At 41.2% G+C, this 21,806-nt stretch overlaps 1 non-coding gene across 1 annotated transcript; it reads right to left on the bottom strand.

The window, feature by feature from the left end:
- Positions 1–452: 452 nt before the first annotated feature.
- Trnaa-ggc (transfer RNA alanine (anticodon GGC)) lies at positions 453–533 on the bottom strand. The gene has a single exon. It is a non-coding gene; the product is annotated as a tRNA-Ala (tRNA).
- Between the last annotated feature and the right edge of the window lie 21,273 nt (positions 534–21,806).

Here is a 21,806-nt window from a genome sequence, read left to right as displayed (position 1 = left end):
TCCCCCAAGGGGGTCCTGTTCTCAGTTCAGTGGTTTGCTGCTAGCATTGACCTTTGTATTGGACATGCTCTGGATGTGTCTCTCAGGAGAGATCTATATCTGGTCCCTTTCAGCATGCATTTTTTTTAGCTTCATCAATCTTATCTAGTTTTGGTGGCTGCATATATATGGGCCACATGTAGGGTGGGTTCTGAGTGGCTGTTCTTTGAGTCGCTGCTCTAAACTTTGCTTCCATATCCTCGCCTATGGATATTTTTCCCCCTTTTAAGAAGGAGTGGGCACATCCAAATTTTGGTCATCCCTCTTCTTGAGCTTCCTGTAGTCTGTGGATTGCATCTTGGGTAATTTGAGCTTTTAGGCTAATATCCACTTATCAATGAGTGCACACCAAGTGTGTTTTTCTGTGATTGAGTAACCTCACTCAGGATGATATTTTCTTTTTTTTTTTTTTTTCCCGGAGCTGGGGACCGAACCCAGGGCCTTGTGCTTGCCAGGCAAGCGCTCTACCACTGAGCTAAATCCCCAACCCCAGGATGATATTTTCTAGTTCATTCCATTCGCCTATGAATTTCATGAAGTCATTGTTTTTGATAGCTGAGTAGTAATCCATTGTGTAGATGTACCACATTTTATGAATCCATTCCTCTGTTGAAGGGCATCTGGGTTCTTTCCAGCTTCTGGCTATTATAAATAAGGCTGCTATGAACATAGTGGAGCATGTGTCTTTGTTGTATGTTGGAGCATCTTTTGGGTATATGCCCAAGAGAGGTATAGCTGGGTCCTCAGGTTGTGGAATGTCCAATTTCCTGAGGAACTTCCAGACTGATTTCCAGAGTGGTTGTACCAGTTTGCAATCACACCAACAGTGGAGGAGTGTTCCTCTTTCTCCACATCCTCGCCAGCATCTGCTGTCACCTGAGTTTTTTATCTTAGCCATTCTGACTGGTGTGAGGTGGAATCTCAGGGTTGTTTTGATTTGCATTTCCCTGATGACTAAGGATGTTGAACATTTCTTTAGGTGCTTTTTGGCCATTCAATAATCCTCAGCTTAGAATATTTTGTTTAACTCTGTACCCCATTTTTAGAGTTATTTGGCTCTCTGGAGTCTAATTTCTTGAGTTCTTTGTATATTTTGGATATTAGCCCTCTATCAGATGTATGATTGGTAAAGATCTTTTCCCAATCTGTTGGTTGCTGTTTTGTCCTAATGACAGTGTCTTTTGCCTTCTAGAAGCTTTGCAGTTTTATAAGGTTCCATTTGTTGATTCTTGCTCTTAGAGCATAAGCTATTGGTGTTTTTTTTTTTTTTTTTCAGGAAGTTTTCCCCATTGCCCAGGTGTTCGAGACTCTTCCCCACTTTTTCTTCTATTAGTTTGAGTGTATCTGGTTTGATGTGGAGGTCCTTGATCCACTTTGACTTAAGCTTTGTACAGGGTGATGGATTTGCATTCTTCTACATGCTGACCTCCAGTTGAACCAGCACCATTTGTTGAAAATACTATCTTTCTTCCATTGGATGGTTTTAGCTCCTTTGTCAAAGATCAAGTGACCATAGGTGTGTGGGTTCATTTCTGGGTCTTCAATTCTGTTCCACTGATCTATCTCCCTGTCTCTGTACCAATACCATACAGTTTTTATCACTATTGCTCTGTAATACTGCTTGAAGTCAGGGATGGTGATTCCCCTAGAAGTTCTTTTATTGTTGAGTATAGTAACTTGATTTATTAAAATATCTATCCTCGGGTGCTTTAAAAGAAAACTGTAAAGCATACCAGGGAGAGCTGACCCTGTGTCTACCCAGGGCTGATGATGACCCGTTCACATTCTCTTTCTGTGCTACATCCTGGGTTGCCATGTATCCCCTAGAGTCACAGTGCTCCCAAACCTTCTGCACAGCCAGAGTTCTTGCTCTCAAATGTGGTGATTTTACTCTATTTTTACACAATCCACAGGTTTTTGTAACATTTTCTGGAACTTTTAGGTGTTTTCAAGTAAAATACTTTTCATTTTGAAGGGCTTGAAAAAAGTGTATGGAACAGCTATCAGGAGCACAGACACTGGCACTAGAATCTGAAATATAGTCCTGTCCTACCTAAGTCTTGGTGCTCTGGGAACAGTTTACAAAACTGCCTATTGTCATAAAGAAGGAACTATACTTAAAATGTGTTCTCCACGTGTTGTAAGTCAGAGACATAATTCCCAGGTTTGTATACTAACAGCATTTAGAGGTAACAAAGGCAAAGTGAGGTTTGGGCACTCTGAGATCAGAAGAGTTCAGCCTGGGAAGCAGGAACTCTGTTGCATCCAAGAAACGTACCTTAACCTCAAAGATAAAATGAAGGAAAAAGACATTCCAAGCAAACAGACCTAAGAAGCAAGCTGGAGTCTAGCCATTTTAATATCTGAAAAAATAGATGTTAAACAAAAACTAACCAGAAGAAACAGAGATGAACTCTACATATACCCATCAAAGGAAAAATCTACCAGGAGGACATTACAATTCTTAAGATCAACACACCAAGCACAGGGGACCAAGCTTATAAAGGAAACACTGTTGTAGCTTAAATCACAGGTTGGCCCTCAGACACTAATAGTGGGGGACTTCAATACCACAGTCTGGACAACAACCCAACATCCAGACAATAACTAAAGAGAGAAATGCCAGAACTAACAGAAGTTATAAAACAAATGAACCTAACAGATGTTTACAAAATATTTTATTACAAAAGAATATACCTTCTTTTCAGCACAACCTGAAACTTTTCCCAAATGATCACATACTCAGACACAAAACAAGTCTCAGCAGATACAAGAAAATGGAAACACCCTGCATCCTCTCAGACCACCAAGGATTGATTAATAGTTGATATTAAAAACAAAAATGAAACAAAAGACATACAAATGGAAACTGAACTGCTTCTGAATGAAAAATGGGTGAAGAAGAAACTGAATACTTTTTAGAATTGAATTAAAATGAATATACAATGCACCCAAACTTCTGGGACACAATGAATATGGCTCTGAAAGGCAAAGTCATAGCACTCAGTGCCTGCATTAAACAACTGGAGAGAACCTATACTAGTAACACAACAGCACATCCGAAAGCTATAGACCAAAAAGAAACACACACACACACACACACACACACACACACACACACACACAGTGTAGATGGCAAGAAATGATCAGGCTTGGGGCTGAAATCAATAAACTAGATATAAACAAATAAAATAACAATAAAGAGAACCAATGAAACAAAGAGTTGGTTCTTTGAGAAAATTCAATGATTGATAAACCCTTACCCAGGTAACTAAAAGACAAAGAAGAATACCGAAATCAACAAAATTAGAAATGAAAAAGGGATATTTAACAGACACCAAGGGAATACGTAGAATCAAAAGAACATTAAAAAAAAAATCAAAACCAAAACAAAACAAACAACCCCCCAAAAACCTGTACCACCAAATTGGAAAATCTAAAAGATAAAGACAATTTTCTCAACGTATATCAACTTTTAAAGTTAAATCAAGGTCAGATAAGCAATTTAAACACACCTATAGCCTATATTGAAATAGAAGCAGGAATTAAAAGACTCCCACTGGATAAAACAAACAAACAAAAGCCCAGGGCTAAGTGGCTTTTTAGTACAGAATTCTACTAGATTTTTCAGAGAAGACTTAATGCCAACACTCCTCACAATATTTCATAAAACAGAAACAGAAGGAATATTTCCAAATTTGTTTTATACAAGGCCACAGTTACACAGACATGTAAACCACATAAAGATTCAATGAAGAAAGAGAAATACAGACCAATCTCCCTTATGAACATAGATGCAAAAGTTCTCAATACAATACTTGCAAACTGAACCCAAGAGCATATAAAAAGATCATCCACCATGATCAAGTAGCCCCCATCAGAGATGCAGGGATGGTTCAGCATACATTTATAGATAAACGTAATCCACCATAGAAACAAACTGAAAGACAAAAATCACATGATCATTTCATTAGATGCAGGAAAGGCCTTTGACAAAAATTCAATACTTCTTATACCTCTTCATGACAAAAATCTTGAGGAGGAAGTCAAAGTATCTTTATTTGCAGATGCATGATAGTAGACATAAGCGACCCTAAAACTCCTAGACCTGATGAATAGTTTCAGCAGAGTACCTGAAACAAAATAAACCCACAAAAATAAGTGGTCCTCCTATATGCGAGTGACAGACATGAAAAGAATAAAACAACACCTTTCACAATAGCCTTAAAATATATAAATTACTCTAAAGTAACTTTATCCAAGCACCTGAAAGACTTATATGATAAAATATTAAGACACAGAAGAAAAAATTGAAAAAAATATCAGAAGATAGAAAGATCTCCCATGCTTATGGATAGGTGGGATGAACCTAATAAAAATGGTCATCCTGGGGTTGGGGATTTAGCTCAGTGGTAGAGCGCTTGCCTAGCAAACGCAAGACCCTGGGTTCGGTCCCCAGCTCCGAAAAAAAGAAAAAGAAAAAAAAATGGCCATCCTAAAAAAAAAAAAAAAAGGCCATCTTTCCAAAAATAATACACAGATTCAATGCAATCCCTATTAAAATTTCAACAGTGTGTTACAGATCTTGAAACAATTTTTAGCTTTTTAAAAAATTGCAAAACAAAACCCCTGCATAAAACTTAAAACTCTCTTGCACAGTAAAAGAACAGCAATAGGCTTCACTATAGCTGACTTCAAGTTGTACTACAGAGCTATAGTAATAAAAACAGAATCATATTTACACGAAACAGACGAATTGATCAATGGAATTGAACTGAAGCACCAGACGTAAATGTATGCACGTGTGGACACCTGATTTTTGATCAATAAGTCAGAAATATACACTGAAGAGAAAGTATTTGCAACAAATGGTGCTGGTCAAACTAGATGGTTGTATAGAAGAATCCAAATAGATCTATACTTGTCACCCTGCACAAAACTCAGCTCCAAATGCATCAAAGGCCTTAACAGAAGACCAGATACACTGAACCTGAGAGACGACAGGGTGGGGAATAGCCTTGAACTCATTGGCACAGGAAAAGACTTTCTGAGCAGAGCACTGTTAGCACAGGCAGTGAGGTCAATATTTAACAAATGGAACTTCAAGAAGCAGAGACGCTTCTGACAAAGGTCAAAGTATCATCCTACAAAATAGAAAAAGATTTTTACCTGCTGTGCACCTGACAGAGGACTGATATACAGGATATATGAAGAACTTGAGATAGCAACAGTGGCAGCAGGTAGGGGGCACAGCTACAGTGGACAGAGGAGATTGATTATCTCTCCATGTCCTTAAACACAGGGTCATGAAGAGGTCTGCGAACATGATGGTTGTGCTGGGATACCAGCAGTCAGGGTGGTGTACAGTAGCCTGAAGCTCCCACTGTACTGCCCCAGACACATTGCCCCATGTGAGCAATGGCAAGATAGATATATGAGGTGAAGAATGTTTTATTTTCTAGGTTAAGTCTCCTCAAAAGACACCCATGGTCTATGCTGCCACCAGAAATCATGTTGATGTCCATGATCTGTGCTGCCCCCCACTAGGTGCTATGGGCAGGGAACCTACTTTTGTATCAATGACTGCAGACTCAAAATTGGGAATGGGAGATATGTTGGAGAAAAATAAAAATAAAATAAAAACCATGTCAGGATAATAAGAAAAATAAATGGCCCTTGCTCGATATATATAAATTATATAAAGAGCTAAAAAAAACCAAAACCCTACTGTATCAAGAAAACAACCCAATTAAAGGTGGGGTTCAGATCTAAATAGAACTTTCAACAGAGGAAGCTCAAATGACTAAGAAACACTTAAAGAAAGGTTCAAACCCCTTAGTCATCAGGGAAACGCAAATCAAACTACTTTGAGATCTTGTCTTAAACCCATCAGAATAGCCAAGACCAATAAAACAAGTGACAGCTTGTGCTGGTGATTGCTGCTGGAGTGAAAACTTGTACAGCCACGGTGGAAATCACTGTGGCAGTTCCTCAGGAAGAAGAGAACCAGTCTGCCTTAAGATACCACTGTTGGGCATGTACCCTAAGGATGCTTCGTCCTATCACAGAGTTGCCTGCCCCACTATGCTCATTGCTCCTCTATTCATAATAACCAGAAACTGGAAAGAGCCTAGATTAAGGATGGATGAAATAGGGGCTGGGGATTTAGCTCAGTGGTAGAGCGCTTGCCTAGCAAGTGCAAGGCCCTGGGTTCGGTCCCCAGCTCCGAGAAAAAAGAAAAAAAAAAAAAAGGATGGATGAAATAAATGTGGTAATTTACACAATGGAGTATTACTCATCTGTTACAAAAATGAAACATGAGAGTCACAGATAAATAGATGGAACTAGAAAAACCTCATCCTGAGTGAGGTGTCCCAGACACAGAGAGACAAATATAGTATGCATTTACTTTTACGTGGATATTAGCTGTTAAATCAATAATAACCAAGCTGTATCTATAGTTATACAAACCATACAGCTACAATACAAACCATGGAGGTTATGTACAGAGTAAGGGACTATAGGGAACACATAGATCTCCTTAGGAAAGGAAAATAGAATATATAGCTGTGGATGGGTAGTGTAACTGCGATTCCTGGTTGTCAACTTGACTATATCTGGAAGGAACTACAATCCAGAACTGGAGGGCTCACCTGTGACCCAGATCTTGAGGCTGGAAGACACAAGTTTCTGACCTGGATCTTGGCATGGTGATCTTGAAGCACAGTGACCATGAAAAGCTTAGGCCCAGGCAAGGGAGTACATGCCTTTAATCCCAGGAGACTGAGGCAAGGAGATCTCTGAGTTCGAGGTCAGCCTGAGACAAAGCAAGTCCCAGATCCAGTCATGGTGGCACACACCTTTTAATCTGGGCCACACTTTCTGCTGCAGACCTACATAAGGACATTGGAAGAAGGAAGATTCACTCTTCTTCACCTGCTTGCATTAATTTGCCAGTCCATCTGTTGGAATCTACTTCTACAGAAAATCAGTTGAAACAACCAGCCTTGTGGGACTGAGCAAATACTAGATTCTTGAATTTTCAATTCATGGCTGACTATTGTTGAGGTAGTTGGACTACAGACTGCAAGGAGTTAGGCTCCTTCTGTTTGTCTTATCCAACTCAGAAGTGATTTTTCTATTATTATTATTATTATTATTATTATTATTATTATTATTATTATTATTATTATTGAGAGAGAGAGCGCGCACAGGAAGAAGGCACTGAGACAACTGCTTTTCATCAGGACACAGCATGAAGTCTCTCAATAGAGAGACATTCCATAAGTCCTGAGACTCTAGACTCATAAAGTCCTGACTAATAAAGATGGGAAGGAGCTGGAATGTGATGACCAAGTGGGGAGGGAGAGGAGGGAATATGGGGAGAGACTGCTAAAAACAAGAGCCATTTAATGGTAGTGGAAACCTAATACAGTAGAAGCTTCATATGCAATCTAAACGAACTTGCTAAATAACAGGGGAGACAAAGCCCCTACTGGCTGTCTCTTCTCAGAAAATGAAGCTTCCCCTACCAGGATTGGGTTACAGCTAATTGAGTTTTTGACCAAAGGGGCTCTATAGGAACTCCCAATACCCCAGGCTGTTGCCAAAACCATAGGCTGCTCTCCACAAACTGGCACTAAGACTCCATTGTTGAAGACAATGCCAACACAAGTCATTAAACACGAGGAAGTCGAGTTGGTGCCTAAATACAGCCTTTACTTCTCTGTCCCAGCTCCTTTAGTACAGGAAGGTACTTCGCATGCTATCAAAGGAGAAACATAAACACCAAGCCAGGCACAAATCCTTTGATCTACAGTGGTGTCCCACCTGCTAGAGAAAAGGTGGCACCGAGCACGTGGGAGTCAACCACCGTCTGATTTGACTGAAGGCCACTCCATGAGATGCAACCAAGAAATCAAGGACATTGTTTGGCTGATTGAAACCTGAGACTATATAGTCCAGGGTCCTAGGGTAAAAAAAAAGCAATAAAATAATTCCCTAATGACATTCTACTATACTCCTAGACCAGTGTCACACTCAGTTATCATCACAGAAGCTTCCTCCTGAAACAGATGAGAATAAATACAGAGACATGCAACCAACATTACAGAGAGAGAGAGAGAGAGAGAGAGAGAGAGAGAGAGAGAGAGAGAGAGAGACAGACAGACAGACCTTGGAACACTCAGTCCTAAATGGGATGTCTCCATCAAATCCCACCCCTTGGGGCTCAGGGAAACCTGTGGAAGAAAGACTATAAGAGCCAAAAGGGATGGGAGACTGCACAAAAACAAGGCCTTTTAAATTAACATGATCAAAGCTTCTGTGAACTCCCAGGAACCGAGGCAGCATACACAGAGCTTGCATGGGTCTTTGCTGGGTCCTCTGAGTATAAATTATTGTTTAGTGTGTTTATGGGATTCCTGAGTGTGCAAATGAGTGGGTCTCTGATTCTTGTGCCTTCTCTTGGAATCCTTTCCTTCTGTTTGTCTTGTCCAACTCAGAAGTAGTTCTTCTTCTTCTTCTTCTTCTTCTTCTTCTTCTTCTTCTTCTTCTTCTTCTTCTTCTTCTTCTTCTTCTTCATCCTCCTCCTCCTTCTCCTTCTCCTTTTTCTCCTTCTCCTCCTCCTCCTCCTTCTACTTCTTTGTAGTAGTAGTAGTAGTAGTAGTAGTAGTAGTAGTAGTAATAGTAGTGGTGTAGTAGTAAGAGAGAGAGAGGGAGAGAGAGAGCAGGAGGGAGGCTCTAAGCTGAGTGTTCTATCTCCCTGTGTGACACTTAACATCAGGACACAGCATGAAGTGGCAGCTTCTGATTAGACTTTCTAGCTCTAGAGTCTTGAACCTGAGAAGCCTTTACTTCTTAATTACCCAGTCTTGGGTATTTTGTTTTGAAGTGGAAAACATATTCAAAGAAGAGACATTATATCTAACTCAAACTGTAGCTAGGACCACAGGTTTGTCATTGGCTGCACTGTTTTCACACTTTCCCCTTTTGAATGTGCATAATGATTTCAAATGAGTCTGTACAGAACATAGCATGATATTAAAGTAGGGGGAACACGATTTTATAGTCTTCTTAAAACAGACTTGTCCTTTTCTGTCTTTCAGAGACCTCTGAAGAGTCCCATAATCCTAAGTATGAAGCTACTCTTCTAAATTCAGACAGGGTGGAGAATTATTTTTCTTTGTGTATTTGCTTTCTTTCTTTCCTTTTTTTCTCCTTTCTTTTCTTTTCCTTTTCTTTCCTCCCCCTCTCATCCTTTCTTCCTCTTTTCCTCCCCCCCCTTTCTTTCTTTCAAGACTAGGTCTTACTGTGTGGCCCTGGCTGTCCTAGAATTCACTATGCAGACCTCAAACTCAGGCTGCCCTCAGACTCACAGTTCTGCCTGCTCCCCACCCTGAGTGAGGGATGAGAATTCTTATCTTAAACCAAATCTGACTGTTAGAAGGCTTAGACTTTACAGATGGAAAGGCTAACACGGTCTGGCTAGATTCCAGGAAAACTTGATTCAATTTAGTTCCTGCACAGTTAATTTGGATTGTATGACTGTGTCAAAGGCCAGCATCCAGGGATGGAGGCAGATGCCTTTGTGTGTGCGTGTGCCTGTGCATGTGCATGTGCGTGTGGAGTCTTTCTCACTCTCCAGAGTACAGCCTAGTGCCCCAATCTTCCAGAGAACTAGATGTGACTCTCATGAGGCATTTATAAGGAATTCTAGGGTTTGGTCCTTAGACAAAGTCTCAGCCTCTGACACCCTAAAGGGCTGCTCTTTGTCTGCTAGAAGGGAGACATTCCCGTGAAGCAGCTTGCATCTGCTTTTGTCATGTTCTCATTACCATGCATTATTTCACTCATGGCTCTCTGGCTTTCATCCTAGAAGTCTGGAGGCTATGAAATGTGCATTGCCAGGTATATATCATAGGACATTTACGCACAACGTAGCAGGGAAAAAAAAAAGCCTCTCAAGTGGAATTAAATGAAATAATGAAGGAATCCTGTAAGTCTCAGAGATCCCATCAAAATTCTTGGATGGAATTCCTCAGACCTGGCAAATAGAAACACAGCTGCATTCTCACTGATCTAAAAAAATATTAAAATATTGGCAGTAGCTAACTAATGTCAAACCTTAATATTATTTTTGGTTACGTGGAGGAATTATTATGGCAACACACAGTGGTTGATACCGTGACAGGACATTCAGTAAAAGAGATATGAGAAGCCTGGAGTGCTGTAGACGCTTTATGTAGACATAGGAGGCCTTAGCCCAAAGCTCTGAACCTCAGTTTTCTTCTGTATAAAGCAGGGCTACTATGAACAGAGAGGTAGAAGTCATTGGATGGAGCGGCTGCCACCAAACCCAGTGACTTCAGCTGGATCCCTGGACACCACAAGGTGATCCACTTGGTCTTCATGGTATCTTCTGACAATCCCTACTATGCTCTGTCAGTACCAGAGATGTGCTAGTACACATAGAAAATATATTTATACCTGTATGTCACAGACAGCTGTGTCTGCAGCTTACATCTGTATAACACAGACAGGACACTCAAGTTTCACATCCACAGTGAAGCAACTACTTTTCAAGTCGCTGTGATGGAATATCTTACAAAACGAGAGAGGGAAGATTTTCTCCCTCCATAGTTTCAGTCCACGAAGGTGGGGAGGCATGGTACAGTAGCCCAAGTCACGCAGGCAGGAAGTAAAATGGCCCTGGTACTGAAAGGAGCCAGGGCTAGATGCAGCCTCCTCCCCAGTTCACTTCCTAAATGCAGGCCCCATTTTCCCACAGAATACTCACATCCTGAGTATGTCAGTAGACTAAGTCTTCATTAAGGCAGAGCCCTTGTGAGGTTGCTGGAAACAGTCACCTCAGAGGCATGGCTTAACAGTCGCCTAGCTGTTCTCAGGGCAGTCAAGATTATCATCTCAGATTCCCAACTATATTTAATATTTAGCTTTTAGTAACCATAATGATTTATTAGTGGAAATCAAAGGAGCCTGCTCCTCTAAGAGAACCTGATGAAGAGGCTGTGAATTCTGTTCTAGACCTCCTGAGCATAAAGTGCATTCAAGCCAGATAACTGGAGACGCTGAGGGGCATTGAATCTCAGTACCTGGATCATCACGAAGAACTCTGCAGTAGAGGGGAACAAGTGAAGGCCAGTGTTTGCAGGAACTGTGGCACAGTGCAATTGTGGAAGGATGGGACAAGTGTTGGCACTCCATTCTAATAAGTATATACATTCAAGTAGCTCGAACCAGAGAAGCGGCCTTTACATTTACTTAAAAATTGATTTAGTTTCCAGTATTTATAAATCATAGATTTTTACATAATATAGATTTTTTAAGACATTCCTGAAGTATAACTGGCTAGGTCATAGGCACTGTAAGAGAACCTAAGACTATATATAATTCTGCTAAATAGTAATAAACTGCCCCTAAATTCCTGCCTTTATGCTTATAGATAAGTGTATTTCTCAAGCCTCAACAGAGATTTTTTTTCCCCAGCAAATGGTGATCAAGAGAGACTATTTTTGTGTGTGTTAGAAAGAATAGAATTTAGGCTGGCCCCAAACTTTCTAGATAGCCCAAGATGACCTTCAACTCCTGATTCTCCTGCCTCTACCTCCCAAGTGCTTGGATTACAGGGGTATTCTACTATGGCTGGGTAACATTAGAAAGAAGGGGAGAGGGAGGGAGGGAGGGAGGGAGGAAGGAAGGAAGGAAGGAAGGAAGGAAGGAAGGGAGGGAGGGAGGAAGGAAAAAGTACCAGAGATCAAACCTCGGTTGTCATGCAGGCTGGTAAGCACTTTGCAGTTGAGCTGCTGATTCCTGCCCCTTTTTTTACTTTGCCAGATTGGATGCATTGCTTCCTCCTCTGAAGTAGACTATGAATTTCCCATATTTGGTTGGATCCCTGAACTGCACAGATGCTAAGCAAGTGTTTTGCCATTGAACCATATTCCAGACCCCTTTCCTATAATTTAAAAATCATAAAATCAATTTCTTTCCATTCTGGGTGCATCAGTCCCTTATACAAGTATTTTTTGCTTTCTTATTTGTGGAAGTTTCTTACTGTCAATCATCTGGAATTCACACAATAAGCAATGTGTGTGGCTTAGAAATTGTCATCTATGTATTCAGCCTTAAAGTAGTGTCCCCTTCAGGGAGTCTCTTGCATTTCCCTTCACATGACTTTCTTTGACCTGACTTGTTTTATCCAAGTAGTACCAGGCTTCTTTTGCTTGTGAATTAACAAAAAAGGCACCAACATCAGTTCCTGTCCTAACACACAGGCACACAGACAGATAGACACACACACACACACAGACACAGACATACACATGCACACACACATAGAGAGAGACACAGACAGACAGACAGACACACACACGCATGCATGCACGAACCCACTTTTAGGGGAAGTTACCCTGTTGACTTCTAGGAGGATGTTGGAAAACAAGCCAAGGAATCCAGTAGATCTTTCAGGTCAAATTACTTTCCAAAATGGGTGAGCACTGAAAGGAGATGACAAAATGTTCTCTCTTCTTTCTTTTTCATACTACAAAGGGTTATGTGTGGGAGCACAGAGGAAAGTTTGCATGCATTTCTTCTGTCTCCAACTCAGCCTGCTCAGTTGCTAAGAGCCTGAATAATCATAGCCAAGGGTCCAGGCTCTTGTTTGCCAAGAGTCCCAATAGCTTAGTTGGGAACAGAGGCAGCCCAGATGCTCCCAAAAATGTAAAATAGAGATGCTGTGTGTCCTACAGCATTAGCCAAACATACTTAAAGACGTATGTATCTACTCAAGATGGTAGTTGTGATATAGAATGCTTCTCCAGTGTTAGTGTTCACATCATTTGCTATACTCCCAAATTCTCTCATTATCAGTCTATAAAATCAGCTTCATTCAGCAATTTGCCATTGCATTAATTTTCTGCCTGATAGAATATATCTCTAGCCTTCTTTGGAGGTGGCTTCTTCCTCCCACCTTCCTCCCTTTTCTTCAGCATTCTTCCCCCTCCCCTGTTTCCTCTCCACTCCTTACCTGCTCCAGCCAACCATAGACCACTTTCCTTTAGTTTCAAATAGAATGTCATAGAAACAGAGAGATTTTAATTTTAACCATCCACGATGTGCCATCTGTTCTCCATTTCTTTCTTTTGCTCAATGCATATTGAAGTCCTGTTTTGGTGAACACCATGCCAGGTACTAAGGATATACAGGAAAATGTAACAGGAAGTTACAGTTTGGAAGCGATGAAAGACACACTTTTAATTAGTGAATTATAGTGGTAATGTAATTAAAGGACAAGATTGCATCAAATTTAGTTTTCTACATCTTGATGGGGTTTATTTGGCTTCCTGGAGTTACCAGCTGTGTGTTCCAAATATGTCCATAGTGTTTCTTCCCCAACCATATGAGCAAGTTATTAAAACCAGAGAAAAGTTGTAGAGGCAGTCTGGTTGGCTGTAGCTCCTGTCTGTCGTATTTGAGGATTAAGTGCTTGTGATTGGCTGAGACTCAGGTACTTGGCTAGGGATCCAAGTACTTAACTGTGTAAAAAGAAAGCTTTAGGTTTATCTTTGAACGTGTACAGAGGCAGTTTTGGGCTAAAGTTAGTTCAATTAACAAACGTGCTACAAAGGAGAAGTTGAAGATGAGTATAAGATGAGAAGTGTTAATTGTGCAGGGGACAGGACATTCAAGGTAGACTCACTGAGTGAGTGGGGGTTCCTGGAGCTAAGGGTGTGAAGGCGAGGGCAGATATCCTGAGCTGTTCTATAAAGGCTGTGAACAAGCCTTGAGTCCAGCAGATGAGGGTTGAGTCAGGGAAGCATAAAAGGTTAACTGATGGCCGAACTCAGAGCAGTAGTGAATCTGAATGGCCATCCAGAGGCCACATAGATAGACTGTGTGTGTCATCTTCTGTGTGAGGTTAGGTTTTTCAGATTACAGCAGGGTGAGTCTAGGTTTTAAGCTACCATAGGCTGCCTGTGATTCAAAAACAACACACACACAGAGGAATGTGAGGAATAAACATATTCCTGACCCTTGCTCACACCATTTTATTTTCTTTGTTCTGTGAAGATATTTTTTTTTTCTCCATCTGGAGGATGATTGGGGAAGTGAGTGTAATGGGAGATAACTTGGAAGGATTGCTTCAGACTTCCTCTAGATAAGAGCCACAGGTCTTAAAGACTTGAAAACTGGGGCAGGAGGACTTGGAACTCAGGAAGGAAACTATGTTCATACTTGTGAAGTTCAAAATTTAATAGGCCATGTTAGAAGAGTGAGGTAGCCCCACAGAGGCCAGGAACTGAGAAGGAATGAAGGTCCTATTCCTTCCTCTCCAGAGAAGCAGTCAGGGATTCACAAGTTTGGATCAGTAAGAAAACAGTATGTGATGGTCTTTATTTCAACTTGACAAGGTTCCAGCTCTGCCTGCCAGGCATACTTAACCCTTGGCCATGCCAGTGAGAGGCGGTGTTGATTACATTAATTGAAGTTGCAAGGCCCATCCTAAAAGTGGCTACACCTGGGACTGAATCTTGGCCTGTATAAAAAAGAGAAAGTGAGCTGAATGCAAGCTTTAATCCCTTTCTTTCTGACTGGGGATGCAATATGACCAGATACCTCAAGTTTCTCAGGCAATAACTTCCGATCAGTGTTGGCTGTAATCTTGCACATCCAACCAAACTGCACTGTCAGGGTATTTTATTAGAGCAACAAGAAAAGAAAGGAAGACACAGCTCTGTGTGCACCGAATATGGAAGTTTTCAATGCAGGTCAGCGCTGCTGTTAGGAGTTGAGCAGCATAGGTCTGGAAGCAGTGCTGAGGCTGCTGCAACTTACCATAGAGCTTTACAGACGTCCAAGCGCTTCCTTTGTTCCTCCAGTCAGTCTGTGCCCAGAAGCATGCTCCTGTCTCCAGAAAGCACTAGCCTTCCCCCTTCCTTTTAGATCTTATGTATATGCCTTTTGCTGGCAGACTGATGGAAACTCAGAAGAAAATGGATTCCAGATCTGTGGCCCCTGGTTTCTCTTGTGTGAGGCCTAGGAGATATTTGAAGAGGGTGGTGTTAAGGGGAGATTAACAAAGGAAGGATGCAGGACAAACCGTGACCCTGAGCCAAGTGCAGTGGCACTTGCCTTTAATCCCAGCTCATCCAAGGGGCAGAGGCAGGAAGGGTTCAATTTGTTTGAAGCCAGGCTAGTCTAAACAGGGAGTTCCAGGCCAGACAGAGACACACACAATGAGACCCTGGCTCAGTTACAAACAAACAACAACAAAACAGGTCCAAACTTGGACAATCACATCTGGCTACTGTGAGGGCAAGAAGGTTGATAAGAGTGCTGGAGAGAGGGCTCAGTGGTTAAGAGCACTGATTGCTCTTCCAGAGGTTCTGAGTTCAATTCCCAGCAACCACATGGTGGCTCACAACCATCTGATGCCCTCTTCTGGTGTGTCTGAAGACAGCTACAGTGTACTTATATATAATAAATAAATCTAAAAAAAAAAACTTTGTAAAAAAGAAAAAAGAGAAGGTTTAAAGGCTACAGGATGCTGTTCTGGGGGTGTGCTTTGAGCCAGGGAGCTGCTGAGAAAAAGAGCCAATCAGATGTGCGTGTCTACATGTAAATGTGAGCCTACCTTCTTTGTACTCCCACACTCAGATTTGTTTGAAGAACCTGGCAGCACATAGACTGGCAAATGGCACATCTGCAGGATAGGTCTTTAGCCTAGACCCAAAGAATGGCAGCTGCAGCTCACAGCAGAAAGCCATCTGCTGCCAGAATGTTCTTTCTGCTCTGAGGTCAGTCTTTGATCCAGTTGAGGATATTACCTGACTGGAAATGTACCATGGCTCTTTTATTTCTTTATTCATACCCAAGAAGTCATACCTCTGCTTTGGAATAAATGAAGATTGAAAGATATATGCTGTACTGGCTGGTTTTCTGTGTCAATGTGAGACAAGCTGGAGTATCACAGAGAAAGGAGCCTCTGGAGGAAATGCCTCCATGAGACCCAGCTGTAAGGCATTTTCTCAGTTAGTGATCAAGGGGAGTGCATGCCCATTGTGGGTGGTGCTATCCCTGGGCTGGTAGTCCTGGGTTCAATAGAAAGCAAGCTGAGCAAGCTAGGGGAAGCAAGGCAGTAAGTAACATCCCTCCATGGCCTCTGCATCAGCTCCTGCTTACTGACCTGCTTGAGTTCCAGTCCTGACTTCCTTTGGTGATGAACAGCAATGTGGAAAGTGTCAACTGAATAAACTCTTTCCTCCCCAACTTGCTTTTTGGTCATGATGTGCAGGAATAGAAACCCTGACTAAGACACAAACTAACAAACCACATATGTATATATGTGCTGGTACTTGGAGAAGACAACATGACTAAACATGAGATGGGCAGAGGCTGAAGAATGAGGCTTGAGTATGGGATCTAACAATGATTTGTGCTTCTATAGTGGAGCAAAAACATTTTAAAGGTTCTCTCCAAGATGAACACTGGACACTGAATGACCATCAGATCTATAATAAACAAGGTGCTAGAAATCTAGAAATCAGTATTTTGGAAAGAAAAGGTAAGTTGAGAGAGGAAAGATGGTCAGATGGATATAGATAAAGGTTAGAGAAAGGCTTCATTGAAATGGCAGAAAGCAAGTGTTTAAGGCTCTGTAAACCACAGCATCTGTGCTGAGACCATTTTTTTAACTCTTTGATATTAGACTCAGGAAACATGGCTGTGAGTTGGCATGGCTGTGTACTGATAAACTTTTTTATAATAAGGGAGTCATGCGGATAGCAATGCAGAACACTGAGGAATAAGGTCTCTGATGCCACACACACCCTGTGGTGGTTTGATGAGAATAACCCCCATAGACTCATAGATTTAGATACCTTGTCACTATGGAGTGACACTATTTGAAAGGATTAGGAGGTATGGCTTTCTGGTAGGAAGGTGGGCTTTGAGATTTCAAAAGCCCAAGTTAGACCCAGAGACTCTCTCTCTCTCCTTGCTGCCTTTGGATCTGGATGTAGAATTCTCAGTTACTACATCTATGTTGCGTGCTACCCTCCCCAGGAGGATGATGGACTAAACTTATGCACTGTCAGCAAGCCCCATTTAAAGACACAAGTTAGGCACACAACATGCACAAAGATTTCTAAAGCTGAATGTCAGATAAGTGCTATACAAGTTGAAAAGTCAGTTAGGGAGTAACTAATTTTTCTTTACATATCTACTAATACAAGAAATGGAAATTATATATTTTCCAGGCATTTATTTGTTCATTAAATCCTCTGTGATCCTCAGATAATATTATCTCTCATTTATATATGTATATGTATGCATGAATATTTATGTGTATACATAGTTAAATATATGAAAGCAAAGGCATATATATATATATATATAATGGAAAACATTATTCATTTGTCTTGTGGTACTTAAGCAGTGTGTTTGGCTGTTTCCTGTGATTTCTGGATCCTGTCTTTCATATCAACTGGCTGACACCAGGATGAACTTTTCTTGGGTTTGGCCTCACAAGTAGAACTCATATGCTCTTTCGTTAGAGAAGTGATTCTTAGGGAGAAAAACTCAGTGAAAGTAAAACTTTTGCAGAGTGAGAAAGGGAAAAGGTTAGTCTGTGTTAACAGACATTATCTTTTTCTGTGGAAAAACCTTGATCATTCTGGCACTTTGCTCATCCCAGTGTATATGGATACATTATTCTATAGCAAAACTAAAGAGGCCCTTGGCTCTTGGAAGGTTTATCACCCTGACTTATCAAACTTTGGAATTTCCAAATAATCTATCTTGAGAAGGTAGAATGACTTTACATAAAAATTTCTTCCAAGATTGTAAGAGTTTCTTCATTCCATCCTGCAGAAAAGAGGTAAACTACTTAAAAGAGCTTCAGGAAGTCCCTGAAGCTGACTAGATTCACTAGGCACCTCCTTGTTAGAGTAGAGAATAAAAGCTGTAAGTGCACTTCAGATGGGAAGAGAGCCAGGCTGCAAAGAAGACTTCTAGATCAGACCAACTGTCTGGAAGAAGCAGAAACCAGCAGAATTGCCTGAAGAGGTTTAGACTCACTGAGGCACCAGGAAAGACACTCTCCAGCCTGTTGAGCTGTCTGCAGGCTATGCAGTGTACTCCATGTTCCCAGCTTCATGAGTTGTCACCCATGCTGGGGTGGGCTTTGGAAATGCAGTTCTCTTGAGTCATTTGTACTCCTCTGAGAATCCCCTCACTTGTGCCCCTGTAAGTAACCTCAATAAAAGTCAATAGTTGATCAGGGTGGATTTAGTGGCATTCATTTTTTGGTCTTTTGTGGGATCTCTATCTTCGGTGAGTAGACAGGTATGCTTAATTGTCCTAGAAAAAGCCTGTCACACAGCAGATGCACTCATGTCTAAACAGTACTTATGTGTGAAATTCTTTTTAAGAAATCTTTTTACATGTAATCAAAAGCAAAAAAGAAGTCCTGAGTGTGAAGAGGAGTTGTTCCAGCAAAGCCTTATGAACGATTGGTGGAGTGAGTAGCACAGGTTGGTCTTTGAGCAGCTGGACACCTGAGCCTCAGTGCTGTTTACAGGGATCAGGGCCCTTTGCCATGGCAGCCCCTCCCTCCACCCGCCCTCTCTTCCATGCTTCCTGTGACATTCCCTTTATCCAAAAGGGGCGCCCTCTAATGGAGCTCACACGGCTGCTATGGTTTCTGGACAGCTAGAGCTAGCTGTGTGTCCACCGCAGCACATTTCATTTAGTAAGATTTTAAGTTCTAGGGGAAGCTAGATGCGGTTGCCCTTTACCGCTGCAAAAAGGAAATTGGACACATTTCGTGGGACCAGTTCTCAATGAAAGCAAATCTATAGTGTTCTGAATTCCATGGAGCACTCACTGTGAACTAGTAATGTGCGCGCTGACCGACAACAACGGGAAGTAAGTTGACTTGCTTCTAGTTCTTTAGGGCCTCGAAGTACCTGTTCTTCTGATAAGGTTTCTCACTGTTGTTCCCCAGGCTGTCCTTCGACTCACCGTGCTGCCTCCCCTCTCGAGTGCTGGGCACCTGTTATTTTTGAACTGGTTTGCAACAAACATATAAACCCCCTGTACTAATTTTGCTTTATATTTATTATATCTAAGTACACCTTTGGATGATTCTAGAACATAATTAGTACCTTCTTTCTAATGCACTTTAGGAATGTTTGTGGAAAAATCATCGTTAGAAATTTGTAAAGCAATAGTTGTGGCATTTGTGACTCCTGCGCTCCTTGCAAAGCCACAAGGATTTTCCCTCTTAGTTAGGGGCTTCAGAATGAAACGCATATTTCTCTGGAGTCTGAATATAGCAATTGTTTCCAGAATTTTCCTAAGTTTTTTCTGGACCCGGTTGCCCAGGAGATCATGTGCTATCAGTACAGGGGTGGGGTGGGGTGGTGGTTAGGGGGTAGCCAGTAACTCTGCTCTTACCTCAATGTCTCTAATCACGAGTTATTTCCCTCAAAATATTATGGGAGAAAAGTTCTTAGAGGGGAACTGTCATTTGACTGTGTCCAGGATGGACATGATTTCTAACAGCATAGGGAGTTGTCAGTGTCATCAATGGTGGAGCCCCTGCCTGCAAGTGCAAGGGCAGGGTCCTGAATTTCGCCCCCAGCACTACAACTAAACCCAAACCTAGTAGTCTTGCTGCCCTAAGGAAAGACTCACTCATCTCAGGTGCTGAGAGGCTTAACTTGTGCATAGTTTTGAAAAATTAGTAAAACCTTTTAATGTATCATTCATGATTCTTTACTTGTTTTCAAAACCTGGGGAGCCTGGTGCAGATTTCTGTGGTCTATTTACTGCTACTGCTGTTTTTCCTTGTTGGTTCAGTGAAGGCGAATTCCTTTAGGCCATATGACTAACATCTCTAGATTCAGAGATTATCTTATGAGTTCCTTAGAAAACTTTGGAACAAAATGAATTCAATCCTTACTGAGTATTCAATGTGCTCATAGCTCTAGGGAAATCCACTGGCTTCTGATTTAGTGCTTGGCTGCAACAGTCTGGCAAGGAAGAGAGCTGGGATAAACATTCATTATTGGGGGAACCATCAGGGACCCCAAGGTTCCTATAAGACAGAGAGAACCTCAGTTTTAAGTTTTCTTCCAGAAAACTTGACATCATTTGTCTGTTGGTAGAATCCACCATTTTTATTCTTAAGAATATTATATGAAATGTAAGACACGGATTGTACCTTTGTCTCCCAAAAGTTTTAAGTGGATTCTCTTCGGGAGATTAGTTGAAGGAATAAAAATCTCAGGCACATTTGCTTTAGGCCATGAGTTTGAAAAACCTACAAGGACCTGGAGGATTTTCCTGAAGGAAAAGGAAACTCAGTTTCCTTTTTTAACTTGGATGCATCAAAAGAAATTTAATCTGTGCTCCAGAAGTCCTTCTTAGTAGTCACCAAGTGCTTTCCCCATGACATATTTTCGTATTTGTGTTGAGATAATGCTTTAAACATTTTGAAAGCACAGAGAAATACTGTGGAAAAAGAGGACCCTGTCCTTGCTCTGTGTCCAAAGCCCAAGTTATAACTCATGGTTTTGGCCTGAATGTTGTTTTCCTAAGCCTGTCTTCTGCACATATATTGATAAATTGATGTAAGACTTCTTGGCCTCATGAATATAAGTGTTTTGTGGTGTGTGTGTGTGTGTGTGTGTGTGTGTGTGGTGGGTCATAAGGGTGGGCTCAGGTCTCAGGGTACTGTATATAAACCTTTGCAGTTCCGTTTCAAATGTCTGTGTTCAAAGCCTAGGATATCAAGTTAGCAAATGTGTTCCTATTGATGTCCAGCCTGGGGCAATCAGGGAAGGGAATGAAACCCATCTTCCTGGAACTGAAACTTAAAGTTGAACACAGAAAAAAGTAAGAGACTCAAAACCAGTATTTATATTCGAGGAGAACATTAGTTTCCCTTGTGCCCGACCTCACTCAGTATAATTTTTTCCCCTGTTTCATCCACTTACCTTTTAATTTTATTTTCTTTGCAGCTGGATATAATTCCACTGTGTGACTGTACCCTGTTTTCATTATCCATGGATGGACAGCTAGGCCAAGTTCATTTTCTTGCTATTGTGAGTGGAATGGCAATAAGCATGGATGAGACACCAAACCTGATTATTGTTTAAAAATAAACTTTTAAGAGCTTAAGAATTTTAATTCTACCAGGCTTCTGTCCAGTTGCATAATTGCTTGATTACAGTAGTAAAACTAAAAGATGTGTTTCTGAATCAATAATAAAGAATAAGCCAAATAAATCAATGTTATCTGAGTCTGCATAATAATTTGGATTTAATTCCAGTTAAAATTGTAAAACAGAATAAAGGTATTAATGTGATTGATTTACACTTCTACTAAATATTTACAAAAAACATAACCTTTGTTTGTGAATTTGCATTTGAGCCATTGTATCAATTCTCTTAATTAACGGCAATGAAATTAAGTAACACAGAAACTGTTAATGTGTCCTGTGGCCCCAGGACCTTGGATATGCTTTTTGGAGTACAGTGCAACTGCACTGAAGCACTCACTTCTGCCCTTGTGTTGCAGATGTTAGCCACTGCTGGAGAAACAAGCCTGTTGCCAGTGGAGGTTGTGCTAGGGAGGGGAAGATTTTAGGGCAGGGCCATATTAGGTTTTTGGTGATGGAGAAGGGACAGGAAGTGCTTTTCTCAGGAAATTGACCATTGGATGGGACCAGAGGCTGCGGC

This window comes from Rattus norvegicus, chromosome 2 (genome assembly GCF_036323735.1).
Source record: "Rattus norvegicus strain BN/NHsdMcwi chromosome 2, GRCr8, whole genome shotgun sequence".
Lineage (NCBI taxonomy): Eukaryota > Metazoa > Chordata > Mammalia > Rodentia > Muridae > Rattus > Rattus norvegicus.
Note: the sequence above shows the minus strand (reverse complement) of the source record. Positions and strands in the feature narration are given on the sequence as shown.